Source organism: Rhipicephalus sanguineus, unplaced genomic scaffold (genome assembly GCF_013339695.2).
Source record: "Rhipicephalus sanguineus isolate Rsan-2018 unplaced genomic scaffold, BIME_Rsan_1.4 Seq8980, whole genome shotgun sequence".
NCBI lineage: Eukaryota > Metazoa > Arthropoda > Arachnida > Ixodida > Ixodidae > Rhipicephalus > Rhipicephalus sanguineus.
In genome coordinates this window covers 18,908-33,693 of record NW_023616244.1, presented here as the reverse complement: position 1 = coordinate 33,693, position 14,786 = coordinate 18,908, and the positions used below count along the sequence as shown (strand labels likewise).

General features: G+C 44.7%; 1 non-coding gene across 1 annotated transcript; it reads left to right on the top strand.

Annotated features, from left to right (window-relative positions):
* The first annotated feature begins 3,057 nt into the window (after positions 1-3,057).
* Positions 3,058-3,131, top strand: Trnas-gga (transfer RNA serine (anticodon GGA)). The gene has a single exon. It is a non-coding gene; the product is annotated as a tRNA-Ser (tRNA).
* Positions 3,132-14,786: the final 11,655 nt, after the last annotated feature.

Sequence of the window (14,786 nt, the reverse complement as noted above, 5' to 3'; positions counted from 1 at the left end):
TTAATGTGGTTCCTTCACGACATGAAGCCTGTGTAGGACCTTTTTGCAAACCAGTTTCAAGCGCCGGCATGGCTCAGAGGTAGAACACTGGGCTCCAACGCAGAGGGCCCAGGTTCGAACCTCGTTCCATCCTGGAATTTTTTTTTATTTCGAGCGATAGTAGTTGCGGACACCGGTGGCGGCAGCGGCGGCGGCCGACAACTACGGCGCCAAAAAACGGCCGCTGAAATGATCTCATAACAGCTTTCGCTGTAAAATTTTGGGGACGGTTGCATGCAGCTGTTCCGTAGTAGAGTACATGGTACTCTAAATTGTTCTTCATTTGTACTAAACGCACCTGTGCTTCTACAATTAAGCTTTAGCGGGACAGTTTCCAGTTCTGTCGTTGCACGGTACGTAATTTCTTGGCCGCCGTAGGTTGAATTTGGGTCGACACGCCAAGAAGACGAGAGCCCTGAGCATGGCACTCACGTTCACAGAGCGTGAATATTTCCAATGCGAAGGATTTCTTAGTGAACTTCTGTCACTTTGAGCGTGATACAAGATTAGAAGTATTTGGCATTTCCTTTTCAAAATGGCGGATGCACACAAGGCTGCACCAGCGGGCGCCCACTCCAGAATGTCGTCATTAGCCGGACGGCCGTTGGACCCCGCCTTCGGAGAACATTGCCGAGTGCATGATCGGGACTATTTCTTTAGTGCCGGAGGAGATCGGCTGCCGAGCTTCGTTGGTCTAGGCAGGGCCTCCCCGGACTTCTCAAGTTGCATCCGACTATATCTATCTATATAGCCGCCTAGGACTTTGTGCTGTCGTGGCCGTTTCGTTGACTGGATATGCCCCAAAACTGGTGTGGTGGGACATGACTCAAGGAGTAACAGTAATGGCAGGTCATAACATTCAAATCATAATATGAAGGCCTATGTCATGTATGACGTGATTTACATGCCGCGCTCATGTTCCACGATGGTTCCACCAGCTTCGTATATGCGAAAATTGGTATAGCATGACACGAAAGCCTGATTAACGTAAATGACAAAGTGTATACATGAAAATCGTGACATGCATGTCATCCACAACATGATTTACATGGTACTCTCATGGTGCGCTCGCAGGTGTTTTACTACCTTTATATATAGCAAAATAGGTGCGGCGTGACATGACTGCAGCAATAACATAATGGCAGGTGGTAACATGAAAAGCTTGACATGCATGTCATGCATGGCATGGTTTGCACGCCACGCCCATGGTGCGGTCATGGTCGTTTCACTAGCTTTATATATACCAAAATTGGTATGGCATAACATGATTGTATGACGAGCATAAATCATAGGTGCTAACTTGAAAATCATGAAATACATGTCATTTACGGCATGATTTACATGAAACATTCTTGCGGCGCTCGCGGCTATTTCATTCACTGCATTAATACCAAAATTCGTATCACATGACATGAGTACATGACAAACGTAAATTCCAGGTCACGTATTGCATATACCAGAGTATACGTTTTATTAGCATGGTATACATCATATTGTAGATGTATGCATGGATGACAAACGTGCGATAGTGAACGACATGTCGTGGCACGTATGCCTTGATTTGCTTTGAAGCCGAAACAATGCGGTTTTTGCAGCTCCTTCCTGGCTGCTTCGCATTACGTCTATTCCCACAGTGCATGGCATCTGCCAGATATGGGATCTGCCGCTGATTCCAGCAGTTTCCTTGTTTCTTAATAGCGTTTAACACTGATTCAGGGTGCTAAGAATAAGCCTGCCTGCATTTTTTTATTTATTTATGTTCGTATGGTCTTCAGTCATACTGAGGGCATTATTGATTCACAACTGAAGCCGCATGTTAGCAAGCGGTAGCCTCGAAGCAGTGTTATTGCTAGTTTGCCACTCTGCATGTATGTTCCAGTGCTCCCAAAGATCTATAGAGCAAACAGATAAGTATCTGTGCCATTTCATCTTGCACCACAACGCTCTCCATGCTCGTAACCAGCACAGACGGATGATGATTTCATCCTAATATCTTGTGTCGTTACCTTAGCAAGTTAATATAACTTAGGAAGTTCGAACGAAAGAGAAAATTTGAAGTGGAGAGAGAGAGGGCCTGCTGTGCCTTTTCATTTGAGCACACCGCAAGTTCCTTTGGGCGTTCCGGTTAAAGCATGCAACGGCTCGAATAAACTGCAAACTGTGTTGGTTGCTCTCCACGAATGCTTCTTTTCACTCCTGTGCTTGTTAACCTTTTCTTTCTTGTTTTGAAGATATCCAGTAAGCTTTAGGGTCGTTTTTTTGCCTCGTTAGCTTGTTCTGCTTGAAAAAGGCCAGCGCTACAAATTAACTTTGTTACCGCTGCCGTTGCATCACCAGTGCTACAAGGCCTTCCTGACGCGGAACTAGCTTTCTCGATCATCGTAATCACAATCGGTGAGAGGGAATATTGGTCAATACACACACAAAGTAAAAACCAGAGTTGCAGCGCTCGAACTTACGCGTAGTTGCGTCGTTTTCTCTTTTCCTTACGCGAAGAGTTCAGGTTGTGCACAATCACAAGCTTTTCGCAATGTCACCACGCTTACGGCTGCATGCCGCACTCGTGCCATATGGCGATTGAGAATTTTATATGTCGGCCAGTGTGGCTGCTCGCAAAATTTTTACTACGCTTGCTTGTAAAGTAAAACGATATGAACCCAGGTTACTTGAACATCTTTTTGTTTCCTTGAACATGCAGCTGTATTGATAGAAGCGGCCGATATTTTGAAATTCTCATTCAACAGACGTAGCGCAATGCGCGAGACGATTTGTTGATTATATAATGCCTGAAAAATATTGAAAATCAGTTCTGCGGAATCCCGCAAGGTGGCGGAAGGGTTATGAAAGGGAAATCCGTAGGGATTTCCTTGTGGCTTCGTGCTACAAATGGGTGGTTGTCTATTTTCCCTTTCTTAACCCTTCCGCCACCTTGCGGGATTCCGCAGAACTGATTTTCAATATGTGTCCAGTTGCTTCGAGTTGTCGATGAATTCGCCCTCGCGCTGCCAATTGCTAGCTTCCTGGTTAGCTCAATTGGTAGAGCGACCGCCCCGGAAAGGCGTTGGTCCCGGGTTCGAACCCCGGACCAGGACGAATTTTTTGGCGACTAAGATGCTTTATTTCTGAGAAATCCGTATGGATTTCCTTGTGGCTTCGTGCTACAGTTAGGTGGTTGTCTATTTTCCCTTTTTGCCTGAAAAGGCTCGTACTCTGCGTGCGTGGAATAAAAAATCCGAATTTCAGGTGACAAGATCTCATTATGATCGACATGCACACCGTAGTGAGGTACACGAGACATGTTTTGATAAGCTACTTCCCAACACATATTTAGTACATCTTCATTCTTTCATCGCACCATTTCTGCACACAACAACACACCTCAGCGAACGACTGTTCCTCTCCGTCCTAAAACGTTGTGTGCTGGCGGCCTCGTAAATCTAGGTCGTAAATGCGCGCAGCCTTTACCACGCAACCTGGTGATTCACAGAGCACAGGTTTACCGCTGTACTATTAAGAAAAACAGGTAAAGAGGAATAAACGCTTTCAGATCCTTACCTTTTCGCGTAAGAGGTAACGAGAGATCAAATTTTTTCATAAGCTTCGTTGTAGCGCGGCAAAAGACAAGGACACCAGAAAGAAACGAACGACGACACACAGCGTTAATCCTTCATTTCATTCTGGTGTCCTTGTCCTTTGCCGCGCTGCAACGAAGCTTATGAAATGACCCACTACCAACAAGCCCACCTATCCACCCTTATTGAGTCCAATTCTCAAAGTGACAACACGTCGCGGAAACCTATACACAATAAATAAATCCAGCCAGAAGGGAAGGTATAAAGTCGTACCACAGAAATGTGGGCACCTTCTAATTGCGATTGCTCATCTCTATACAAAGGCAAGTGCTTGACATCGATTAACCTGGAAGTCGCCGCTGTCCACAAAGGTCGTAGATGCCCTTTCGCAAAACTAGAATTTCCTTCACTTAATTGCGCAATGGAAATGGGCAGCTAAGTGCAAAAAAAAAGTTGCGTATTACGCTCTAAGGTTTCCTCACCACGTGGAACTATAACCGTGGTTTTCACACGTAATACCCCAGATATCATTAGTAGTATTGCTATTGATTAGAATCAATGTTATTTTCGAACTTTTCATTTGGATCACGCAAGTTAACTGTTTTCGTGGTAATACCATATGCATCCACTATTCCTGTTTGGCCGGCTTTTGAGCGTCATGGTCATGATCGGGTATGCGCCACCGAAATTGGGCAAATCCCACTACTCACCGCTGGTCCATTAAATATGAAGGAGGCGACACCGCACGCAACAGCTCTTCTCCGAATTTGTGGCGTCACTGGCGACTGCGCATGCGCTCATTTTCCTCCGTTCCGTAGAAGAGCACGTGCACGGGCGGTGGCACGCCAGAATAAGCCATGGAGAGGCCGACGAAGGCTCGCACTGCCGAGGAAGAAGCCGCTTACAGAGAGAATCGCGGCGTGCTGTCAACCGAGGTTGTCAGCGTCGACAACGAGTGGATCCGTCGCGGTTAGCCCAAGAAATGGCTGCGGAGCGACGGCGGCGAGCCGAAGACCCCGAGTGCGTAGAACGACGTTATACTAGAAAAAGGTTACCCTAGGGCGGCTGCGAGAAGACCCCGAAGCGATAGAAACCCTACGCGAACGACGACGTGCCCGTAGATCTATGGGAGGTCAAAACGTTCGGTTTCAGCAGGAGTTTCTGTATCTGGAGTTTCGATATCCGTGTCGTGCCTGTGACTGTCTGTGGTTTAACTCGAATGTCAGTGCGCTGAGAACCAACCTAGTAGCAACCTAGCGTCATCTGGCTAAAGCCTAACAACAACCTAGAAGCAACCAGATTAGACTTCATAATTGTCCAGCTTCACTGTTCAAGCCTTGCGCAAATTAGTGCTAGCTTCGCGATTTTTTTTTGCTTGAGTAGCGGGAGCCTTGTTATTTAGACAACAATAAACCAAGGAAGCTGCATGTGTACTAAGACGGAGAGCATTGGATGAATCCCAGTCATTCAGAATATGTGGCGTTATAGCATGCTGGAAGTGATCCCTCTTTGCTTCTGTTCAGTACGACACTGGACACCGTTTAACTGAGCACAACGAAGAGGTAGCCGTTATTGGAGCATTCGAAGTAAATTTTAAACAAACTGAAAAATTACGTGGATTAGATGTTTTCATAGCATTCAAGGCAACATAATCGGCATGCGAGTGCCCTTAGCTGGATCGTTTTCGGCACCATATTAAGCGAAGATCAAGCGCCAATGAGTGAGTGACTGGTCATCTGAAGATCCTCATGTACAAGGTCATGAAGGTAGAAAAGACGTAGTCGTGGGAGGGCAGGGGTGAATTTTGCATATCTAGTGGCACACCGGCGTGCAGTGTTTGCCAGTGCCACTCAGTCATTGCTTCAGTTAATCGTGGAACACCAGTGGCGCTGTCTATTAGCCCAAGGATCACATGTGCTGATATTCCCGATAAAGAGAATGGTAGAACATTATACAAGTTATCCGATGGTCGTAGGTTCGGACCATGCCGACAGCAAGTTGTCTTTTCGTTCGCATTACTTCATTTTCATTTCAGTCATAATGACTACACTACAGGTAAAACCTACAAATAATGTCCCCCATATGCGATCCTCCGCTTCATGGTCTGTTGGATTCATTATCATGTGTCTAACGAAAAAACGAGTCCTTGATCAACTTCGCCTTCTTTCTTTTCTCACTTTTGAAACTGAAATTATTATCACTGCCATAAAAGCACAACCACTGATCAGTGAAGCTCTCGTCCGTGAGGGTCATTGTGAAACACCACCATATAATTGGCCCACAAAAAATATCATTCACTACGCTGTCGTTTAGCACAACAAATCAAGTACTCTGAACTTGAGCGTGTTTGGTTTGAAGCGAAAAAGTAGAAACGGCTGCGACGTCTGGTATACATAGAGCGCAAGAAAGAAACCAATCTCTCGTTCCCGCAAACGAAACATTTTCTCGCCTGTATATTGAAAGGGTTTGCAGCGCAAGCACGGTAGTGCTGAAGGAAAGGTATAAAAGCGAGGAACGGAAAGCAAAGATGGACGACACGAGCGTCGTCCATCTTTGCTTTCCGTTCCTCGCTTTTATACCTTTCCTTCAGCACTACCGTGCTTGCGCTGCAAACCCTTTCTTATTTGGCTCATGGAGACCACGACGCGGATCATTAAAAGGGTACTGACACAAGATTTCGCGACTGAGATAGCCTGCGGGATCGATTCCCGTAAACATGCGTGTATCATCTGCAAGATATCGACAGCGAATATAACTTGGAAGGTATTTAAATGAATTTTGAAGTTTGCGTGAGCGATTCGGCACCCTCGCTCTATTGACACTGTCACAGGTGACCCTCGGTGACCCCCCTACTTCCCTTACGTGACCACGCTGTAACAAGCTATGATGACATCATATCCACCATATATTTTTGCCACGTTCGCTCCAGCAGCCTACTTTTCGGTGCCTGCTCACGAACCGCGCGGAAGTGCGTCACAGTTCTGTGTGCTGACGTGATCGAGCGCTGCACCCGATAGGTGGTGATAGTTGCTCCCAGAGGCTTGTCGTATTTGAAACCGAAACTGACACTGGTTGGTAATGAGGAGCCTGTAATTAACTTCCTGTCGCACGCTGCAGCATACGATGTGCCGTGTTCTGACTAGCAGGCCCCCAGCAACACATTGTAGCAAAAAAAAACCCGAGACCGAAATGTTTGTATCAGTACCCCTTTAACGTCATCTATGGTGCATTTCCAAAATAATTGCAAGCCTTGCCACGCTGACCGGTGACTCCACCCACAACACCTCCCGAAGGCAAGGAAGAACGGAAAAATCTGACCGGTGGCGTTGGTAGTCCTAAATCACTCTCGACCCACGCAAACCGCATTCCTACGGCGCAGCTTACGGCCACGCGTAGCACAATGATGCTCGCTGACTTGGAAGATCTGATATACAACGGGGTGGCCAATTGTGCTTTTGTGGATTGCACATCCATGCAGTGGCCTACATTACTGTGTCGGATCTGGATACGAGTGGAGGCAGGCGTGTGTAACAAAGGAATGCGTTTTGAAGTTATCACGGCATGCACCTCATCAACATGACGGATAATGGAAGCAACCTTTTACGTATCGCTACCTATCTCAATGCATTCAGAACTCATCAAATACCTCATCTTGCACTAGATTACCACGTCAATGGAGCATACGTTATGAGAGAACTTGAATACTCACGGGCATATTTTTGCCCTTACTCACTCTTCCACAACAAAGGTAATCGTGTTTTGATGAAATATTAGACTGATACATAATGCTGTTCCTTGTGACTCTACGCTCAATCCCATGAAAGACGTTTTGTTGGAATTACACCCTACGTCTACCTCTTTGAGGCGATCCCTACTATCCGTTAGTCGTTCGAACTCTTTCCTCTATAGCCGGCGTCCGTCGAAAGCATGTGCCTCTTGTAAGACATTCAGCAGTAATAAAAATAGCGGAACAAATCGGCTGTTTTAACCTGGCGGTAATTTCAACGCCAGACTCACAGATTTCATTAGAAGGTGTTGCCTTTAGGCTACTCCACCAATTTTACATCGATGAATAACAGAGCAGCTGAATAACACAGCGGCGCATCTAGCTGCCCTAACTGGTGGACGCCACTGTTTCTAGTATACCGCTGATAATAAACCAAGATGAAACAATTAAGTAAATCTAAAAGTGACATGTAAAGGTCACGATTAAAAGGTAGTCGAAATAATTATATCATTTTCCTTTACGCAAAGGTGTACTATCTCTATTTTAAATCGTTGAGTGATGCCTCCTCTGTAACCCGCGAGTTTTCTGTCCAATAGACACTGCGTACAGCACGACAGGACGTCATGTTTTATTGTTGTGCCCCTGACGATACTTCGAGCAAAAGGCCATGCACTTGTTTATGAATCGCTGACGCTGCAGAGGTTCTCTGAAACGACATTTCAGTGAATCCGGTAACAAAAAGTGAAACGCAGGTACAGAAACAAACAAACAAACAAGAACAAAATAAAAAAGCTATCTTAAATTCACCGCTGAGGAAGTGTGATATACGTGTAACCTCCATAGCCTACCTGACCAAAATAAGGGCTCAGGAAAATTACTTTGAACAAAACGCTCAAAACAGAGTGAGTCGGCTTTTTATTTACAGTAAAATTAATAGACACCATACAAAGCTTAATTTCTACTTTCTCCGTGCTGCACATAGCTCTTTTTTAGTACACATCCCTTTCTGAAAACTAACGCAAGAAACAGATCCATAAATAGTATTGTGTTAACAAGTGCACGCACTAACGAAATTTCATTAACTAAAAACGCAAAAAGTCTGTTTTGTATATCGCCACAAGAATCACTATTTTTCAACTTTATATGTTTGTACCATGTTTCATCTATATTTATCCCTCTGAATTTTACTACGACGACGGGTACCTTTTCCATATTACTGTAGAATCCATCCGCTTTGTCGTTACGAATAAATGTGCTATCATGTAATCTCTCTTGATGGGCAAACATTTTTAATGGTAGAGCAACTGACCGTTAGTCAGCACTATGTAAGCCTCGTCATTTCTCTCAACTCAACCAATACTGTCACTGGCAATGAATTATAACTCCTGAAAGACCCCGCTAACATAGCCACAAGAAAGAATGTTCGCCTGTATAACGTTGCCTTGTACAGTTCCAGAAGACTTATATAACAATGCTGAATTAGCGATAAAAGAGATAACATGTAACATTCGAACCACGCGAGTCCTCCATTCATTTCGGCTCATTCATACAGGCATCTTTTGAAGGCGACAGGATATAGAGCAGGAGGCGTGAGATGATATCATCGCGTTTGGGCATAATATTGAACCTTGGGGACGCCAGTATTCGACTGACGGCCCCTATATTTGATATCGAAATTAAAAAACGAAAATATAGGAATGCGGTTGAGTACTTCCGCTGATGCATTTTCAGATCATAGCAGTCAGTTTTATTGTGAAGACAGTAAAGAATGAAGAAGTATTGCGAAAACAAAGTTAGGTGTATACGCACAAACACAAATGAAAATAAAGGGCAATGCTCCTTTTAGCTCCGGCACGATGACCCATTTCCACAGTGCTGCTAGCACGTGGTGCCCCAGATGGTTCTTTAATGTGTGCGTGTGCCATCTGGTTAAGGCAAGGCACCCATAAGCTTACGACTTTTACCACCGACTTTTGTATAAGCTAATACCAGAGTGACAAAAAACGTAACAGTCATAAGGGCCCTCCTTACATGCTTTATTGCGATGCGTTTACATACTCTTGCTTGCTTGAGTTGCACGGGAATTCAAAGTCATGATTAACGCAGGACACGTTTACGAGGCCAATGTATTGCTCGGATTTATTCGCGTGCGCCCAGAATGCGACCATAACTTTCGAAGGGCCTTTTAGACCTCCTTAGTGTCAGAAGTTAACTCCCTCTAATCAGCGTCAAAAATCACCATAACCGAGCAAGGCATGCTCAGTAACTTCGGCTGTAATTTACTGACCGGAAATACACGCGAACACGGCACCCCGCCACTAAACCACGCAGAATTCTTTTCGTCAAAATTTCCGCCCCTTAGCTTGAACCACCCAAACTCCATTTCTTATCCGCTAATTCGTATCCCAACTGATACGAATTTCTCGTTTACGTACTAGCCAAGTCATTCCATTCTGAGCATCTGCGGTTTTTCATTCGTCGTACGACACGTTTTTAGATTCATTGTTTATGTGCAAGAAGAGAAAATCGAAGAAGAAAATAGGCGACATTTTCAATATAGCATACGTTCAGCGACGAAAAACAACATAAACAAATTTTGCTTTCCTGAAAAACCGAAAATGGCGACAATGGGAGCACTAAACTCGTGTATAACTAACGCGCCCTCAGGCTGCTTAAAAGCTGCGTTCGGCGAACATGACTTTAGAGTGCGCACTAAGGGGTTTTTGCGAGAAAGTACAGATGGGATATCTGTCGCGTTCACCAGACGCACATAAAGAGCTTGCCCGGCGGCCTGATCCCTGAAGAGCTTTCTTCTGTGTCTCGATGCTTAAGTGTTTCTGGGCTCTTTTATACTGGGTGGTTACTTTTATTATATCCTTGTTCCGCTTTTTATTAAAAGAAAATTCTATTTTTCTCTTTATTTCCTTTTAATCAAACGGACTTAATCCTTTCGAATAAGGTCTTGCTTGAACACATAAGCCTACTTCGTGCTTAGAAATAGCAATAAAGGCAGGGCGCGTGCGGATGAAATAAATATAACGAAAGTGTGCTACATTTAGGTCAGACATATCTTCGACGAAGAAAGGAGATGGTAACTACTTTTATCTTTTAGGTCTTCTTCACTAACGTCTGCATATGGGGCCACATTTTTAGACGCAGATGTTAAATCTGAATAAGACATTCGATATATATTTAAAAACATGGTGGCACAAAATACTCTACAAAGTGCTACGGCAACATGCCAATCTGTTGAGGAACACTAACTTCACAAGCTTCAAGCTGAAGGGAGCCTCTAGCGACGATTCCACGTAGTAGAGTTTTCCGTCGGTGGCATTTGTGGCAGGGTTTTCATTTCTTTTTTTTTTTTTGCAGTAGAACGCATACAATTTTTACACAGATAATATAAATGTACAGAATATGATTTTTTTTATTGTGTTCTGCAATGACACTCGTTTGTAGCTGCCAAACCCGGTTATAACGAATAGGACGATTTTCCAGAATTTCTTCGACACATCTAGTCTTTCGATGTAGCAGAACCCGTTTAAAAAAGTCGGGCACCTTATGCGTTACACAAAATATTGCGAATTCAGGAGAAAAGGCTCAAACATAAGTAATGTCATAGCAATCACCACGCATAATACGCTCCAAAAGCAATTTATTTTCCCGCATACGGCGCTTACTTCCAGTGTTCGCGCCATGAGTCTTAGGATATCACTGTGAACTGCATTTTCAAATCGCCAGATAAGGTAGACCAACTCAATTCCGCTTCCTTGTATATCGGCAAGGCAGCGTTGCAGCACATGTGTCGCGGAGATTGCTTAAGAAAATGTTGGTCCTGTGCGGTCGTCGTCCAGTGGCACCTGCGGCTCTGTCTTCCATGTCTACAGACGACACCACATGAGTAACGTGCGTTTCTAATCGCTACTACCTCGTCATCAACCATAAGAAATACCATCAATGTTGAATTCTTGGGGCACAGCCTCAGGAACGCGGGCAAGTTCCTCCCAAAGAGCGGCAAACTCTCCCTCACTTTCAGCTGCACTCACGGTTAAAAGCACGAACACTAGAAGCTCGGAGTAGATAGGACGCCAAATACGACACGTAAGGTAACATGTAAAGGAAACTTTATGCGGCCCACTGATCGACCATCTTCATGGAATTGAAGGGGCGGTGCCGTGTTATTGCGATATCAGTTATATGGACACTCTCGGTGTATTTTTGCCGTCGCCGTCATGTCCCGTATATATATGTTAGTATATATAAATAAAGCCAGAAATAAGTGATTCATAAGAAAAAATTCCCCATTGCTCGAACGGGAATTGAAACCTGTGACGCCGCGCTCCACAGCGCGCTGCGTTAGACAAATAAGCCATGCGTCATGCGTCATTCTTTCTCCAGGATACTAACGGCAGAATACAAACGCACGCGGCATTGGGTGAAATGCACGGGACGCCACAAGTGGCGAAATTGAAATTATGCGAGACGCGGACCATGCTGCATCGTTGCCCGCGCCGCGTTTGCGCCGTATCGCTGGCGACCCACGCTAGTTTCATATTTTGGGGTTGCAGAGCTGTGCCATTCTAGTTGACGTAGTTTTATTCATTGAATAAAAGTTGTTTTCATACATTTATTCATTCCGAGCCACTCGTGGCCAGGCAGCCAGGGAAAACGAAGAGCGTCCTGTGGCTCGTGGTGGCGTGAGCTAGTGGGAACGCTTTGGCTCTTTTAGGACTATGCCACAGGACGGAAGAAACACGACGGCTGAACTAGAATCGCAGTACATATCTTACACCGTGACCACAATCCTGAAGCTAAAATTACAGCGCAAAAGCACAACGCACCCACGAAAAATAAAAAAAAACGTACGACACAAGCGCTGATTAACAACTGCTTTTTTTCGTTGATACGCCAATGCATATTACGCTCAAGGCAACCTTACCACACATGCGCACACAGAAACAGCTCGAAACGAAACCATGCAACAAGGATGATGGTGTATTAAATACGCGAGGACATGAAATCTTATTCAGATGGGTGCAGGGACAAAGAAGTAAATAAGAAGTAAGGACAAAGAAGTGCGTTTGCGCTCTAATTCTTCCCTGGAGAATATGTACAAACAAGACCCAAATGAAGACTCATTTTAGAGACCACAGTCGTGAGCCGTGAGACGTGAGCCGTGGCATCACGTGCCGCTGCCAAGCGCCGTCTTTATGTCCTCTTGAGATCGCGCGCCCTCCGGGTTTGTTCGCCGCCCAAAGGAAGGAGCTGCAGCGTCTTGGGACAATGCGAGCGCAAGAGTCCGCGAGTGTCCTGCGCTCTGCGCATGCGTCCTAGCGACTCGGAAAGTTCTTGAGTCCCCAATCCTAAAACTCTCTAGTGTTTCGCCGTAGAGGGGATGTGCGCCTCCGACTTGCACTTTGACATACAGGGCGTGGTCGACCGTGCTCGCGCGATTATCGCTTAAAAGGGGGAGTGTACGTCTTAATATTGAGGGAATTTTCGCACCTAAGCCAATTGCATTGTAATATTTATGCTTCTGTTTATTATCACCTTGATATGTAATAAACAATATAAAGTACTAACAAAGGGAACTGACAACAACGTGCTATGAATACACAACCTCTATTTTTATGCAGCAAATTCAGTTGGTTTGTATTTCCCCCACAGCAAAACAATGCAATGGTGGGACTAAACTTCAAAAAATGTTTTTCTCAACTGAAACAAAAACTACTTTAAATAAACTTTCTCTGGACGAAGTTGTTATGATTATCAATGGTATATGCTTTCCCGCTTATTTTTTCTTGGACCATCAAGGGTGCTACAGACGTCTCAACATGGGCCAATGTAGTCTTTTTGTCAAGTTTAGGATTTTTTAGAGCAAAAGCGCCATACAAAGGCAAAACAGAATTTCAGGTGATAGTAAGCTTCAGGGACAGTTTTACAAAAATGATTTCAGCACTTGATCGATAATTTTCGTTTGTAAAAAAAATCCTGAAAACACGACAATTTACTACATTTTACCTACCTGCTAAAGTGCAAAACATATAAAGCTACTATAAGGAACTGTCTTATCAGGAAATCACGATGCTCGAAAAACGCGAAAAAGCAGCTGTTGAGAGGATGCCTAGAATGGTCGATTCCTAGCGAATTCTTTTTTCTTACGAGCTTTTCCAACATTTTGTGAAGTTCAAATGGCGCTCACGTGCCCAAAAACTTTTTGCCGCTCAAATCATTTTCGGAAAATACTATAGAACCAATAGATATATGTGTAATTTTCTCAGATTTTTTAGAGAAACTGATTTTTGTTGAGCGCCCTGTATGGGACAGTTGGCGTGGAACGACCCTGTAACGAGTGTGAACAGACACGAACAATAGAACAATCTCTAGAGAGGCGGGAGGGTTCATATAGGCAGAAGGAGGGGAAGATAAAGGGGCTATCGCCAATCTATCGCTCTCGCCACGTGAGACAATGCCAGACATCGCAGCATCGATCTCCTACGAGACCTGCTTCTCCAGTTGCAAATCACAGCTCCCCAGCCACATGGTTGCACACTCAGCCTTGCGCCGAGGCTGCTTCCTTCATTTATTTCTTCGCGGTCCTACATTTCTCGATCGAATACCAGCATGTCCTTGCTCAGGATCTGTAACATTACTCCAGTGGTGCCGTTTTTGTCTCGCAGTCTGCTCCTGTCCTTCGCGTCTCATTCTCTATCGCTGCTTTCACCTGATGCACAAGCCCCGCTGCCATTTCTCTTTCTCATATGTCTGTGATCTGCTGTGATCTGTGTTATTTCGCCTGATCTTGTTCTACTTCTACAGCATTCTCGCGAAGAGTTCCTTTGATAATGGAATATAGTCAGAGGCTCCTCTACTTCAGCACGCTCGAGCCACAAGTTAGAAGTCTCAAAAAGGAAAGCACCTTAGGCTGCCATGGCATTGGATGATATTGTCATGTCCAGAGTTCTCCATAGGCATGTCCAGAGTTCTCCATAAGGGGAGAGCCAAATTTCACGGTAGCGCAATCCCCCTCCTCCTGTTGGTTGAGTCCGAAAGGAAACAGGCTTCGTAAGAGATGCAAATATGTTGTGAGGGCATGCGCCTGTATTGTCGAAAAAAATCTAGGTTTTTTGTGCTTAAACATGGTATTTTCCTGTGTTTAATTTACTTGTCGGCAATGAGTTGCATGATGTTTGCGAAAGACTGATTCTGTGCGTTGACTCTATCTTCTGAAGTTAATTGTAAGCTGCTTCACTAGGGCCGCAAAAGCAGCCGCTGAGCTCGTGCGCGAATGCAAGCGTTTCGTGTAAACACCCGTGGATATTTCGCAGAACTACAACAGTACCCTCTACATAAGAGCCCGTGTCGTGTGGTAAAATTTCATCGGTACTTAATAATAGACAATATTGAGGCCGCTGATCGCACCGCAAAAGAGACTGAATTTTTCGCTA